The sequence below is a fragment of the Zea mays genome, chromosome 9 (genome assembly GCF_902167145.1).
Source record: "Zea mays cultivar B73 chromosome 9, Zm-B73-REFERENCE-NAM-5.0, whole genome shotgun sequence".
Classification (NCBI taxonomy): Eukaryota; Viridiplantae; Streptophyta; class Magnoliopsida; order Poales; family Poaceae; genus Zea; species Zea mays.
The window spans coordinates 89,070,800-89,085,251 of record NC_050104.1 but is presented as its reverse complement, the minus strand read 5'-3'; positions in this window follow the sequence as shown (position 1 = coordinate 89,085,251).

Below are 14,452 nucleotides of genomic sequence, written 5' to 3'. Positions count from 1 at the left end.
CAACCAAAACATTGTGGACCAGAAATCCTTTGATAACACAAGAAATAACCATATCATCGTTGTGAGGGTAATCCTTGAGCTGAAGGTCCTCTTGGGAGAAGGTAATCAGGATGTGGGACCATCTTGACTTGATGAAGGGTCCTTGCACCCCGACATGTTGTACCCTTCTCTGTGCCTCCTTCTTCTGCTTCTTGTTGGCTGGCTCTGAGCATGAACCGCCTGTTATTGGGAGTACGAGCTTCGGAGCCAAAGCAACTCTATCTTTGAACGAAGCCACCAGCTCAGAAAGTGGAAGTGAGTTCACCGGAGGTGGGCGCCAATGTTGGGGACTTGTTCTCAAATGCTTTGAATTAAGAACAAGGCAACACAGAAAATGTTAAATAATAATGCCTTTCGTTCGCTGAAGCATTATTTCCCCATGGATTTAATGAACTTCGAACGAAGGCCACGTACAAGATACCACGAAGGTTATACCTTCGTGATTAGACATACATTAATGTGAAATAAAATATAAAATACTAGACATTGTAGGAAATACAAATTACATTATTTATATATTTCATCATATAAATTTAAATGTTGAAACACAATATTTAGGTACATTTATAGCTTCGTCTCTGACAGAAAATGATTCCAGTACAATGCGCTAGCGATTACAGGATAGCGTGAACAGTGTCGGGGTACTGTTCACCTATTTATAGGTGAGAGCACCTAGAGGGGGGGGGGGTGAATAGGTGATCCTGTAAAAACTTAACTTATAGCCACAAAAACTTGTTAAGAGTTAGCACAATAATTGCCAAGTGGCTAAGGAGGAGATCTTGCACAATATGACAATCACAGAGAAGACACAGAGATTTATCCCGTGGTTCGGCCAAGTACAAAACTTGCCTACTTCCACGTTGTGGCGTCCCAATGGACGAGGGTTGCAATCAACCCCTCTCAAGTGGTCCAAAGACTCACTTGAATACCACGGTGTTTTTGCCTTGCTTATCTTTATCCCACTTGCGAGGAATCTCCACAAATTGGAGTCTCTCGCCCTTACACTTAAGATTCACAAAGAAGCACGGAGTAAGGGAGGGAAGCAACACACACAAATCCACAGCGAAACGCGCACACACACGGCCAAGATTCGAGCTCAAAGACTATCTCACAGTTTCTCACAAGAACGGAGCTCGAATCACTTAGAATCACAAACGAATGCGCTAGAACTTAGTGTGGATGATCAACAATGCTCAAGAGTTGCTTGGTGTGCTCCTCCATGCGCCTAGGGGTCCCTTTTATAGCCCCAAGGCAGCTAGGAGCCGTTGAAAACAAATCTGGAAGGCCATCTTTGCCTTCTGTCGTCGGGCGCACCGGACAGTCCGGTGCACACCGGACAGTGTCCGGTGCCCGATTCCTTTCCTTATTTGGCGAAGCCGACCGTTGCAGATGCGGGAGCCGTTGGCGCACCGGACATGTCCGGTGCACACCGGACAGTCCGGTGCCCCCTTCCGACCGTTGGCTCGGCCACGTGTCCCGCGCTGATCGCGCGACCGACCGTTGGCCCTGGCCGACCGTTGGCTCACCGGACAGTCCGGTGCACACCGGACAGTCCGGTGAATTTTAGCCGTACGCCGTCAGCAAATTCCCGAGAGCGGGCTCTTCGGCCGAGGGAGCCTGGCGCACCGGACACTGTCCGGTGCACCACCGGACAGTCCGGTGCCCCAGACCGAAACAGCCCCTTGGCTGTACACAGCCAAGTCTTCTCTTCTCTTCTTCTATTTGTTTCTAATACTTAGACAAATATATTAGTACACAAAACCAATGTACTAAGACTTAGAAACATACCTTTGTTGAAGATTTGCACTTTGTTCATCCATGGGCATTGATTCACATTTAAGCACTTGTGTTGACACTCAATCACCAAAATACTTAGAAATGGCCCAAGGGCACATTTCCCTTTCAATCTCCCCCTTTTTGGTGATTTATGCCAACACAACATAAAGCAGATAGAACAAGTGCAAAATCACTTCAAATAAAAACTCAAAATGGTTTTGATTCAATTTTGGCATGTATGGATCATCCTTTGCCACCACTTGGTTTGTTTTTGCAAATCAAACTCAAATCTCTATCTCTAAGTCAAACACACATGTTGAAGCATAAAGAGAGTCATTCCAAAAGAGATTGATCAAGGATTTCAAAAACTCCCCCTATTTCACACTTCTCCCCACAAGAAGCCAATTTTTGACAATAGAGACAATAAAAGCTTTTGACAAAACAAAAACTCTATTTTACTATTTTCAAAATCTCTCAAGTGGTAGCTGATCCATTTATCACTTTGGCCTTTATTTTCTCCCCCTTTGGCATCAAGCACCAAAACGGGATCAATCTTGGCCTTTTAACCCCATTGCCTCACCAAGATCTTCAATTAAGAGCAAATGGCAATAAGATTTTATGAGATGAACTTGGAATTAGTTACCCTCTCATCGGAGTGGAGTGGAAGTCTTTCATGGTCCAAGTCCACCTTTTCCCTTTCAATCCTCCTTCGAGACTAAATCATCAAACTCAAGCACATGGTTAGTCTCAAAGGGTCAAGTTGTAACACATCTCCCCCTAAACATGTGCATCACTTTGCAACGGATTTGTGAGGTCCAGGGAGTGTTTGTACAACTTGAGCACCATAATAAGCAACAAAATGCAAAAAGGAACATGATCAAAAGCATAAATACATGTATGCTACAATTCAATCCAGGTTCCGCGAATCTATGACATTTAGCTCACTACGCAACCTACAAAAGGTCTTCTCATCTAGAGGCTTAGTGAAGATATCGGCTAGCTGGTTCTCGGTGCTAACATGAAACACTTCGATATCTCCCTTTTGCTGGTGGTCTCTCAAAAAGTGATGCCGGATGTCTATGTGCTTTGTGCGGCTGTGCTCAACAGGATTCTCCGCCATGCGGATAGCACTCTCATTGTCACATAGGAGTGGGACTTTGCTCAGATTGTACCCAAAGTCCCGGAGGGTTTGCCTCATCCAAAGTAGTTGCGCGCAACACTGACCTGCGGCAACGTACTCAGCCTCAGCGGTGGATAGGGCAACGGAGGTTTGTTTCTTGGAGTTCCATGACACCAGGGACCTTCCTAAGAATTGGCACGTCCCCGATGTACTCTTCCTATCGACCTTACATCCGGCATAGTCGGAGTCTGAGTATCCAACTAAGTCAAAGGTAGACCCTTTTGGATACCAGAGCCCGAAGCAAGGCGTAGCAACCAAATATCTAAGAATTCGCTTCACCGCCACTAAGTGACACTCCTTAGGATCGGATTGAAATCTAGCACACATGCATACGCTAAGCATAATATCCGGTCTACTAGCACATAAGTAAAGCAAAGAACCTATCATTGACCGGTATGCTTTTTGATCAACGGACTTACCTCCTTTGTTGAGGTTGGTGTGTCCGTCTGTCCCCATCGGAGTCTTTGCGGGCTTGGCGTCCTTCATCCCAAACCGCTTTAGCAGATCTTGCGTGTACTTCGTTTGGGAGATGAAGGTGCCGTCCTTGAGTTGCTTCACTTGCAACCCAAGGAAGTAGTTCAACTCGCCCATCATCGACATCTCGAATTTCTGCGTCATCACCCTGCTAAACTCTTCACAAGACTTTTGATTAGTAGAACCAAATATTATGTCATCGACATAAATTTGGCACACAAATAAATCACCATCACATGTCTTAGTGAAAAGAGTTGGATCGGCTTTCCCAACCTTGAAAGCATTAGCAATTAAAAAGTCTCTAAGGCATTCATACCATGCTCTTGGGGCTTGCTTAAGTCCATAGAGCGCCTTAGAGAGCTTACACACGTGGTCGGGGTACCGTTCATCCTCGAAGCCAGGGGGTTGCTCCACGTACACCTCCTCCTTGATTGGCCCGTTGAGGAAAGCGCTCTTCACATCCATTTGGTACAACCTGAAAGAATGGTGAGCGGCATATGCTAGCAAGATACGAATTGACTCTAGCCTAGCCACAGGAGCAAAAGTCTCCTCAAAGTCCAAACCTGCGACTTGAGCATAACCTTTTGCCACAAGTCGAGCCTTGTTCCTCGTCACCACCCCGTGCTCGTCCTGTTTGTTGCGGAACACCCACTTGGTTCCCACAACATTTTGCTTCGGACGAGGCACCAGTGTCCAAACTTCATTGCGCTTGAAGTTGTTAAGCTCCTCCTGCATGGCCAACACCCAGTCCGGATCTAGCAAGGCCTCCTCTACCCTGAAAGGCTCAATAGAAGAGACAAAGGAGTAATGCTCACAAAAATTAGCTAATCGAGATCGAGTGGTTACTCCCTTGCTAATGTCACCCAGAATTTGGTCGACTGGATGATCCCTTTGAATCATCGCTCGAACTTGGGTTGGAGGTGCCGGTTGCGCTTCTTCCTCCATCACTTGATCATCTTGTGCTCCCCCTTGATCAAGCGCCTCCACTTGAGGTACCTGTTCGTCATCTTCGGTTGGGGGATGCACCATAGTCGAGGAAGAAGGTTGATCTCGTTCATCTTGTTCCTGTGGCCGTACTTCTCCAATCGCCATGGTTCGTATAGCGGCCGTCGGAACATCTTCTTCATCTACATCATCACAATCAACAACTTGCTCTCTTGGAGAGCCATTAGTCTCATCAAATACAACGTCGCTAGAGACTTCAACCAAACCCGATGATTTGTTGAAGACTCTATACGCCTTTGTATTTGAGTCATAACCTAACAAAAACCCTTCTACAGCTTTGGGAGCAAACTTAGAATTTCTACCTTTCTTCACTAGAATGTAGCACTTGCTCCCAAATACACGAAAGTAAGATACATTGGGTTTGTTACCGGTTAGTAGCTCATACGAAGTTTTCTTGAGGAGGCGATGAAGGTAGACCCTGTTGATGGCGTGGCAAGCCGTGTTCACGGCTTCCGACCAAAAACACTCGGGGGTCTTGAATTCTCCAAGCATTGTCCTCGCCATATCAATTAGCGTCCTGTTCTTCCTCTCTACCACACCATTTTGCTGTGGTGTGTAGGGAGCGGAGAACTCGTGCTTGATCCCTTCCTCCTCAAGAAATTCCTCCACTTGAAGGTTCTTGAATTCGGACCCGTTGTCGCTCCTTATCTTCTTCACCTTGAGCTCAAACTCATTTTGAGCTCTCCTGAGGAAGCGCTTGAGGGTCCCTTGGGTTTCAGACTTATCCTGCAAAAAGAATACCCAAGTGAAGCGGGAAAAGTCATCAACAATAACTAAACCATACTTACTCCCTCCTATGCTCAGATAGGCGACAGGTCCGAAGAGGTCCATATGCAGCAGCTCCAGGGGTCTTGAAGTGGTCATCACATTCTTGCTGTGATGCGCTCCTCCCACTTGTTTACCTGCTTGACAAGCTGCACAAGGTCTATCTTTTTCGAAATGCACGTTAGTCAAACCTATCACGTGTTCTCCCTTTAGAAGCTTGTGAAGGTTCTTCATCCCCACATGTGCTAAGCGGCGATGCCACAGCCAGCCCATGCTAGTCTTAGCTATTAAGCATGCATCTAGACCGGCCTCTTCTTTTGCAAAATCAACTAAATACAGTTTGCCGTCTAATACACCCTTAAAAGCTAGTGAACCATCACTTCTTCTAAAGACAGACACATCTACATTTGTAAATAGACAGTTATACCCCATATGACATAATTGACTAACAGATAGCAAATTATATCCAAGACTCTCTACTAAAAATACATTAGATATAGAATGCTCATTAGAAATTGCAATTTTACCTAACCCTTTTACCTTGCCTTGATTCCCATCACCGAATATAATTGAATCCTGGGAATCCTTATTCTTGACGTAGGAAGTGAACATCTTCTTCTCCCCCGTCATATGGTTTGTGCATCCGCTGTCGATAATCCAGCTTGATCCCCCGGATGCATAAACCTGCAAGGCAAATTTAGGCTTGGGACTTAGGTACCCAACTCTTGTTGGGTCCTACAAGGTTAGTACAAATTTCCTTAGGGACCCAAATGCAGGTTTTGTCACCCTTGCATTTTGCCCCTAATTTCCTAGCAATTACCTTCTTACCCTTTCTACAAATAGCAAAGGGAGCATTGCAAGCATAATAAATGGTAGAAGGTTTGTTTACAACTTTTCTAGGAACATGAGCAAAATTTCTCCTAGGCATATGCACAACATGAGAACTAGAAGCAGTCATAGCATAAGAATCATAAGCATGTGAATCAAAATCATTATAAGCATTTCTAGCATGTCTCCTATCATAGTACAAGAAAGCATGGTTCCTTTTAGCACTACTAGCCATAGGGGCCTTCCCTTTCTCCTTGACGAAGATGGGAGCCTTATGGCTTGTTAAGTTCTTGGCCTCTCTCTTGAAACCAAGACCATCTTTAATTGAGGGGTGTCTACCCACTGTGTAGGCATCCCTTGCAAATTTTATTTTATCAACTTCACTCTTGCTAGTCTTAAGTTGAGCATTAAGACTAGCCACTTCATCATTTAGTTTTGAAATTGAAACTAAGTGTTCACTACAAGCATTAATATCAAAATCCTTACACCTAGTGCAAATTGCAATATTTTCACTACAAGAGTTACTTGCTACTTCTAGTTTAGCATTTAAAACATTAATTTCACCTTTTAAAGAAGAAATGGTTTCATTACAAGTAGAAAGTTCACAAGAAAGTATTCCATTTCTTTTAACTTCTAGAGCAAGAGAATTTTGTGCACTAACAAATTTATCATGTTCTTCATATAAAAGGTCTTCTTGTTTCTCTAAGATTCTATCCTTTTCATTTAAGGCATCAATCAACTCATTAATCTTAGCTATCTTAGTTCTATCCAGTCCCTTGAATAAACTAGAGTAATCAATCTCATCCTCACTAGATTCATCATCACTAGAAGAATCATAAGCATTAGCATTATGAGTGATTACCTTCTTTTCCCTTGCCATGAGGCAAATGTGATGCTCGTTGGGGAAGAGAGCCGATTTGTTGAAGGCAGTGGCGGCGAGTCCCTCGTCGTCGGAGTCGGACGAAGAGCAATCCGAATCCCACTCCTTTCCAAGGTGTGCTTCGCCTTTGGCCTTCTTGTAAACCTTCTTGTTCTCTCTCTTCCCATTTTTCCCTTGCTCCTGGTCACTATCATTTTCGGGACAGTTAGCAATAAAATGACCAAGCTTACCGCATTTGAAGCATGATCGCTTTCCCTTTGTCTTGGCCTTGCTTGGCTGTCCCTTTCGACCTTTTAGTGCCGTCTTGAATCTTTTAATGATGAGAGCCATCTCTTCATCATTAAGACCGGCAGCCTCAATTTGTGCCACCTTGCTGGCTAGCGACTCCTTGCTCCTTGTTGCCTTTAGAGCAATGGGTTGAGGCTCGTGGAGTGGACCGTTCAACGCGTCGTCGACGTATCTTGCCTCCTTGATCATCATCCGCCCGCTCACGAATTTTCCAAGTACCTCCTCGGGCGTCATCTTCGTGTACCTGGGATTCTCACGAATATTGTTCACGAGATGAGGATCAAGAACGGTAAATGACCTGAGCAGTAGGCGGACGACGTCGTGATCCGTCCAACGCGTGCTTCCGTAGCTCCTTATTTTGTTGATAAGGGTCTTGAGCCGGTTGTAAGTTTGAGTTGGCTCCTCTCCCCTTATCATGGCGAATCGTCCAAGCTCGCCCTCCACCAACTCCATCTTGGTGAGCATGGTGATGTCGTTCCCCTCGTGAGAGATCTTGAGGGTGTCCCATATCTGCTTGGCATTGTCCAAGCCGCTCACCTTATTGTACTCCTCCCTGCACAAAGATGCTAAGAGAACAGTAGTAGCTTGTGCATTTCTATGAATTTGTTCATTTATAAGCATAGGACTATCCGAGCTATCAAACTTCATTCCATTCTCCACAATCTCCCATATGCTTGGATGGAGAGAGAATAAGTGACTACGCATTTTGTGACTCCAAAATCCGTAGTCCTCCCCATCGAAGTGTGGAGGTTTGCCAAGAGGAATGGAAAGTAAATGCGAATTCGAACTATGTTGAATACGAGAATAATCAAATGAAAAGTTCGAATTGACCGTCTTTTTGTAGTCGTTGTCATCATCTTTTGGGTCGTTGACGAAGAACTCCTTTTCCTTGTCATTGATCACTATTCCCTTCCCCTTAGGATCCATCTCTTCGGGCGGTAAGTCCCTTTGTGAAGAGAACGGCTCCGATACCAATTGAGAGCACCTAGAGGGGGGGGGTGAATAGGTGATCCTGTAAAAACTTAACTTATAGCCACAAAAACTTGTTAAGAGTTAGCACAATAATTGCCAAGTGGCTAAGGAGGAGATCTTGCACAATATGACAATCACAGAGAAGACACAGAGATTTATCCCGTGGTTCGGCCAAGTACAAAACTTGCCTACTTCCACGTTGTGGCGTCCCAATGGACGAGGGTTGCAATCAACCCCTCTCAAGTGGTCCAAAGACTCACTTGAATACCACGGTGTTTTTGCCTTGCTTATCTTTATCCCACTTGCGAGGAATCTCCACAAATTGGAGTCTCTCGCCCTTACACTTAAGATTCACAAAGAAGCACGGAGTAAGGGAGGGAAGCAACACACACAAATCCACAGCGAAACGCGCACACACACGGCCAAGATTCGAGCTCAAAGACTATCTCACAGTTTCTCACAAGAACGGAGCTCGAATCACTTAGAATCACAAACGAATGCGCTAGAACTTAGTGTGGATGATCAACAATGCTCAAGAGTTGCTTGGTGTGCTCCTCCATGCGCCTAGGGGTCCCTTTTATAGCCCCAAGGCAGCTAGGAGCCGTTGAAAACAAATCTGGAAGGCCATCTTTGCCTTCTGTCGTCGGGCGCACCGGACAGTCCGGTGCACACCGGACAGTGTCCGGTGCCCGATTCCTTTCCTTATTTGGCGAAGCCGACCGTTGCAGATGCGGGAGCCGTTGGCGCACCGGACATGTCCGGTGCACACCGGACAGTCCGGTGCCCCCTTCCGACCGTTGGCTCGGCCACGTGTCCCGCGCTGATCGCGCGGCCGACCGTTGGCCCTGGCCGACCGTTGGCTCACCGGACAGTCCGGTGCACACCGGACAGTCCGGTGAATTTTAGCCGTACGCCGTCAGCAAATTCCCGAGAGCGGGCTCTTCGGCCGAGGGAGCCTGGCGCACCGGACACTGTCCGGTGCACCACCGGACACTGTCCGGTGCACCACCGGACAGTCCGGTGCCCCAGACCGAAACAGCCCCTTGGCTGTACACAGCCAAGTCTTCTCTTCTCTTCTTCTATCTGTTTCTAATACTTAGACAAATATATTAGTACACAAAACCAATGTACTAAGACTTAGAAACATACCTTTGTTGAAGATTTGCACTTTGTTCATCCATGGGCATTGATTCACATTTAAGCACTTGTGTTGACACTCAATCACCAAAATACTTAGAAATGGCCCAAGGGCACATTTCCCTTTCAATAGGCACAGGGTGCAACCTGCGTAAAATTACATTTATGTCCTTTACAATCGACTACAATAATGATACAAAACATCATGGGTCTTTAAGTCAATCCATCTTTAAGTCGATTCGGCCCTTCATCTTGAGATCTGTCATTGTGCCGAAGCTCTATAGGTAATAGCTTCGGCGCTTGCCCCTGAGAAGATCTTCCGAAGGTGTTCTCTTTCTTTAGGATCTTCAGCTACGAAGCATACCCCCAACAGTAGCGAGATTCAGGAAGGTGTTTTTTGGACATTCAGCGCAAGGCCTCTCAATTATGTTTTTACGATCTAAGCTTGTTATGAAGGAACAAACTCGTCATATAAGAGGTTACTGTTGGGGTCCTGCCTTGCCGAAGGTCCTCAAGATGTCTTTACTTCTATATAAACTAATGTGTTTCGGGTATATAGTGAAGAACGAAATAAGTTGGCCTTCAGGCGAAGCGGTGAGTAGAGAAGCTTCATTTGTGTATATGCACAACAAAGGTGCAAGCCGAAGATCACCAGCCTCGGCATGAGGAAATCATCTGAAAGGGAAATGTGTCCTTGGGACATTTCTAGTTGTTTTAGTGATTAAATGCTCAACGCAATACTAAGAACTAACACTACTCTTATGAGCATGAGCACAAGTATTAAGAAAGCAAATTGAAGCAAAGGTATCCTCCTAGCACTTAGTCATTTGTTTGAGGTGCTAACAATGTTCATCTGAGTGCTAGGGAACTTCTCAAGTCAAGCCAAAATGTAGTGAAGAAGCCTGGCTAAGTATGGCGAAAAATTGGGCCAGTCTCAGCCTTACCGAACAGTCACCTGAGATGAGCTCGGGCGAGTCATAATTGCGCTCGGGCAAAATGTGACTATCCCCCATCCGAGGATGGGCTCAGGTGAGCTGGGTCTGTGTCTCCCATCTAAGGTTGGCCTCAGACGAATCGAGTTGTGATTGCTTCGGCGAGTCCTTACTACATCGGGCGAGTTGTGGCTTTGGGTGAGCTATGGTCTCAGGCGCGCTGCTGCCTCGTGCGTGTTGCTGCCTCGGGTGCGTTGTGGCATTGGACAATTTGTGGCCTTATGCGAGCCGTGTCCAGTGTGCCATGCGACTGAAGGCACACACCGGTCGGCTTGGCTGATGAAGGAAACATATCGCTGATTGTCAATCCAATGCATGCTGATAGGGAAGGCTGATTGGTTCCCAAATAAAGATCTAACGACTCCTAGGCTCCTTGGGGCTATAAAAGGGCCACCTAGGCACCCTGGAGTGGGACTCGAGCAGCACAATAAAACAAACACAAATGCATACAACACACTCTTAGACTTCGATCACACCTTGGTTCGTTCAAGAGAGATCTGAGCTTGCTTTGAGTTGAGACTGTTGGTTTTCATTTGTGCACTCTTTTATCCGCTTGTGTACGTGGTCTTGCTGCATTTTTGCTCTTGTTTGTGTTGGTAATCTCTCCCTTACTCTTGTTCTAGATTGTGATCATGCTGTGTAAGGTGTGAGAGACTCCAACTTATGGAGATTCCTCACAAACGGGAATATACTATAAGAAAGACAACAGTGGTACTCAAGTTTGATCTCTGGATCACTTGGGAGGGGTTAAGTGCAACCCTTGTCCATTGGTATGCCACAACATGAAGGTAGACCTTAGCCGAACCACGGGATAAATCATTGTGTCTCATTGTCTGGATTTCTTTAATTGCGATTCTATTCTTTCGACCCTCCACTTCACTTTCATTATTGCTCTAGTTTCAATACACATCTTGTGAGAGCAATTAAGTGAAGAATTCCTCTTTCTATTCTCCATTGAACTTGGTTTTAGATTTCACTAACCCCATCTATAGACCAAGTTTGTTGTTTTTAGTTAGGTTTTCGTAGGATCACCTATTCAGCCCCCCTCTAGGTGCTCTCAATTGGTATCAAAACTGTTCTCTTCATTAAGGGACTAACCGCCCAAAGAGATGGATCCAAAAGGCAAGAGAAAGGTGACTGACGACAAGGAGAAGGAGATCCTCCTCGGTGACAAGGAAGGAGAGACCATCGACTCCGGGTCCGGCAAAACCAAGGACGGGAAGAAGAAGCAGCGCATCAAGAAGATAGTGTACTATGATAGTGATGTTCCTTCATCTTCACCAAATGAGGATGACGACGACTCTTCTTTCAAGAAAAAGACGGTTAAACAAAACTACTCTTTTGATTATTCTCGCATCCTGACAACTCCAATGATCATTTACTATCTATTCCTCTTGGAAAGCCTCCTCACTTTGATGGGGAAGATTATTCTTTTTGGAGTCATAAAATGCGTACTCATCTATTTTCTCTTCATCCGAGCATTTGGGAAGTAGTAGAAAATGAATGCATTTTGATAGTAGTGATAATGCTATTTATATTCATGAGAAAATTCATAAAATGCCTAGGCCACTACTGTGCTTTTAACATCTTTATGCAGGGATGAATATAACAACATTAGTGTGAATCATCTAGGTCCCTAAGTGGTGTTTTGGTAATTAATGACAACTAATTGTGGACTAATAATTCTTGGAGCAATAAGAATGCAGGACTGGACCATAGGAAACAGTAAAGTCATTGGGACTCATAACCATTGACTGTGGATCAAGTGAAGGCAAAGGTAAAACATAGGTTTTTTTGCTTTTGCCAGTCAGCAGGTGTTTAGAGAAAAAATTGATCGGATTAATAGGATAGACAGTCATACTATTAAGAGGGGTCAATGAACTTGATTGGTGTAAAACTTAGTGCCTCATAGAGCATAAACGGTAGCATTTGCATGAGGGCTAATAGCGCTTCGGGTTTCAAAATACAAATCCTTCTGAACTAGCGGAAAACCTTTTTTCTCTGTGGTCAGTGGACTGTCCGAGCCAACAGGCGGGACCATCCGCGACACTGCCAGAGAGGTTTGCTGGCAGTCTATCTCTGTCTCCCTTCTCCGACCGTCCGGGCCAGGAGGCCGGACCGTCCGCATAAGCTAAATTGAGTTTGGGCAGGGACGGTGTGTTTTTGTGTCCTTACACTACGAACCGTCTGAGGTTTTTAGCTGGCCGGTAAGTGGTCCATGTGCGGACGTTCAACCAAGAATGGCAGATAGTCCGCCCAAATTACTTTGACTGACCAGCGCTATGTTATTCCAAGTTGCCAGGTCCCAGACCGTCTGACCCAGGAGGGCGCACCGTCCGGTCTTGACTTTTCTGACAGCAGTGACATGTTTCAAATAGTCAATATAGTCGTTACTGGTACGACGGACCGTCTGACCATCGGGCGTGGACCGTTCGCATGTGCGCATATGCTGTGCTAGTTGCACATAAAAACTATGTGTGTGGAGTGGGCTATAAATAGAAGTGGAGCTCGCGTGTGAGGGCTCTCTTGGCTACTCCTAGCACACATTGAGCTCATTTGTGATCCTCCTACTCAAATACTCACACTCGTTGATTGAGGTTTCTAGTGAGTGATTGAGACGTTCTAGTGCATTCGCATTCATTGTGATCTTTTGAGGCACTAGGTGGTACACCGGGCAATTGTCATCGACCTATTACTCTTGGAGGTTGCCGCCTCCTAGACGGCTTAGGTGCTGTTTCCGTCGAGCTCTCCATGAAGATTGTGGAGGAGCCACGAGATTGACTGTGAGGGGTTCGCGCCCACCTCGCCAGAGCGGCAAAGGCGAGGCTAGTGAAATCGAGGTATTGAGTGAGTTCTTGTCCACTTGGCTCAAAGATCAAGCCATGTATTGGCAGAGGAGCAAGTGAGAGCTTGAATTCCACCTCAACGTGGATTATGGGTGATCGGCAAATCACCGATACCACGGGATAAATTTCGGTGTCACTCTCTCAACTTTTATACATTACTTGCAAGTTGTTGGTAATTTGTATATTGTCTATCTTTTGTGGTATTAGCTTAAATTTCTCATTATATTTTGTTGTCTCATCAAGGCTAGTAATTTTATATCTCTTGTTGATTTGATTAAATTTCTCTAGTATATTTTATTTTAATCAAAACCGTCTATTCACCCCTGTTGGGGTCTTGTTCTCAAATGCTATGAATTAAGAACAAGGCAACACAAAATGTTAATGGTTAAAGACCTTCGTCCTTCGAAGCATTATCTCCCTTAGGATATAATGATCTTCAGACGAAGATTATGAAGGACATACCTTCATCATCTCAGTATGTGATAATGAAGGTAGAAGCATATGAAACATGGAGGATAACATAAATAATCATATTGAATCAACAAATTATTTATATTCTCATTATCTTATCATGAACAAACATGAATAACAAATTATTACATTTGTACCTTCGGCTTGAAAGAAGATGTGAGCTCAAGAGTGACGTGCGAGTGAATACAAGTCAGCATGAACAGTATGGTGTTACTATTCATCTATTTATAGGCATAGGACGCAGCCTATGTAAAATTACATCCATGCCCTTTATATTTACTATTGACTTAAGGACAATCTAACAAGGACTAGATAGCCTTTTCCTCTTTAAGTCGGTTTCATTTTCCACCGTTAAGCCGAAGCTTCTCCACGCGTAGCTTCAGAACTGGTTCATCCTTCTCCCAGGCCACGCTTTTCGTATTGTGTACAGCTTCATTCCGAGCACTACACCACAACCCAAAATCTGCAACTTACTGTCAGTCGCTAAAAGCCCTTTTAGCGTCTTACTATCCGTCGCTAAAAACATATGCCGACTACACGTATCCGACGCTATAAGTGCCGTCGGGATAAATCTATAGCGACGAACAACTTTTGCCGACTGATCATCTAGCACTAATTAAACATATACCGACTGACTTAGATATAGCGACGCACGGTTCATTAGGATATACGCTGACTAATGATTAGACGCTAAAAATTCTTTTAACGACTGTCAGTAAGTTGCAGAACATATAAACTAATTAATATATGTATATATATATATAAATATGAATAGACAATAAATATATTATTCTGCATA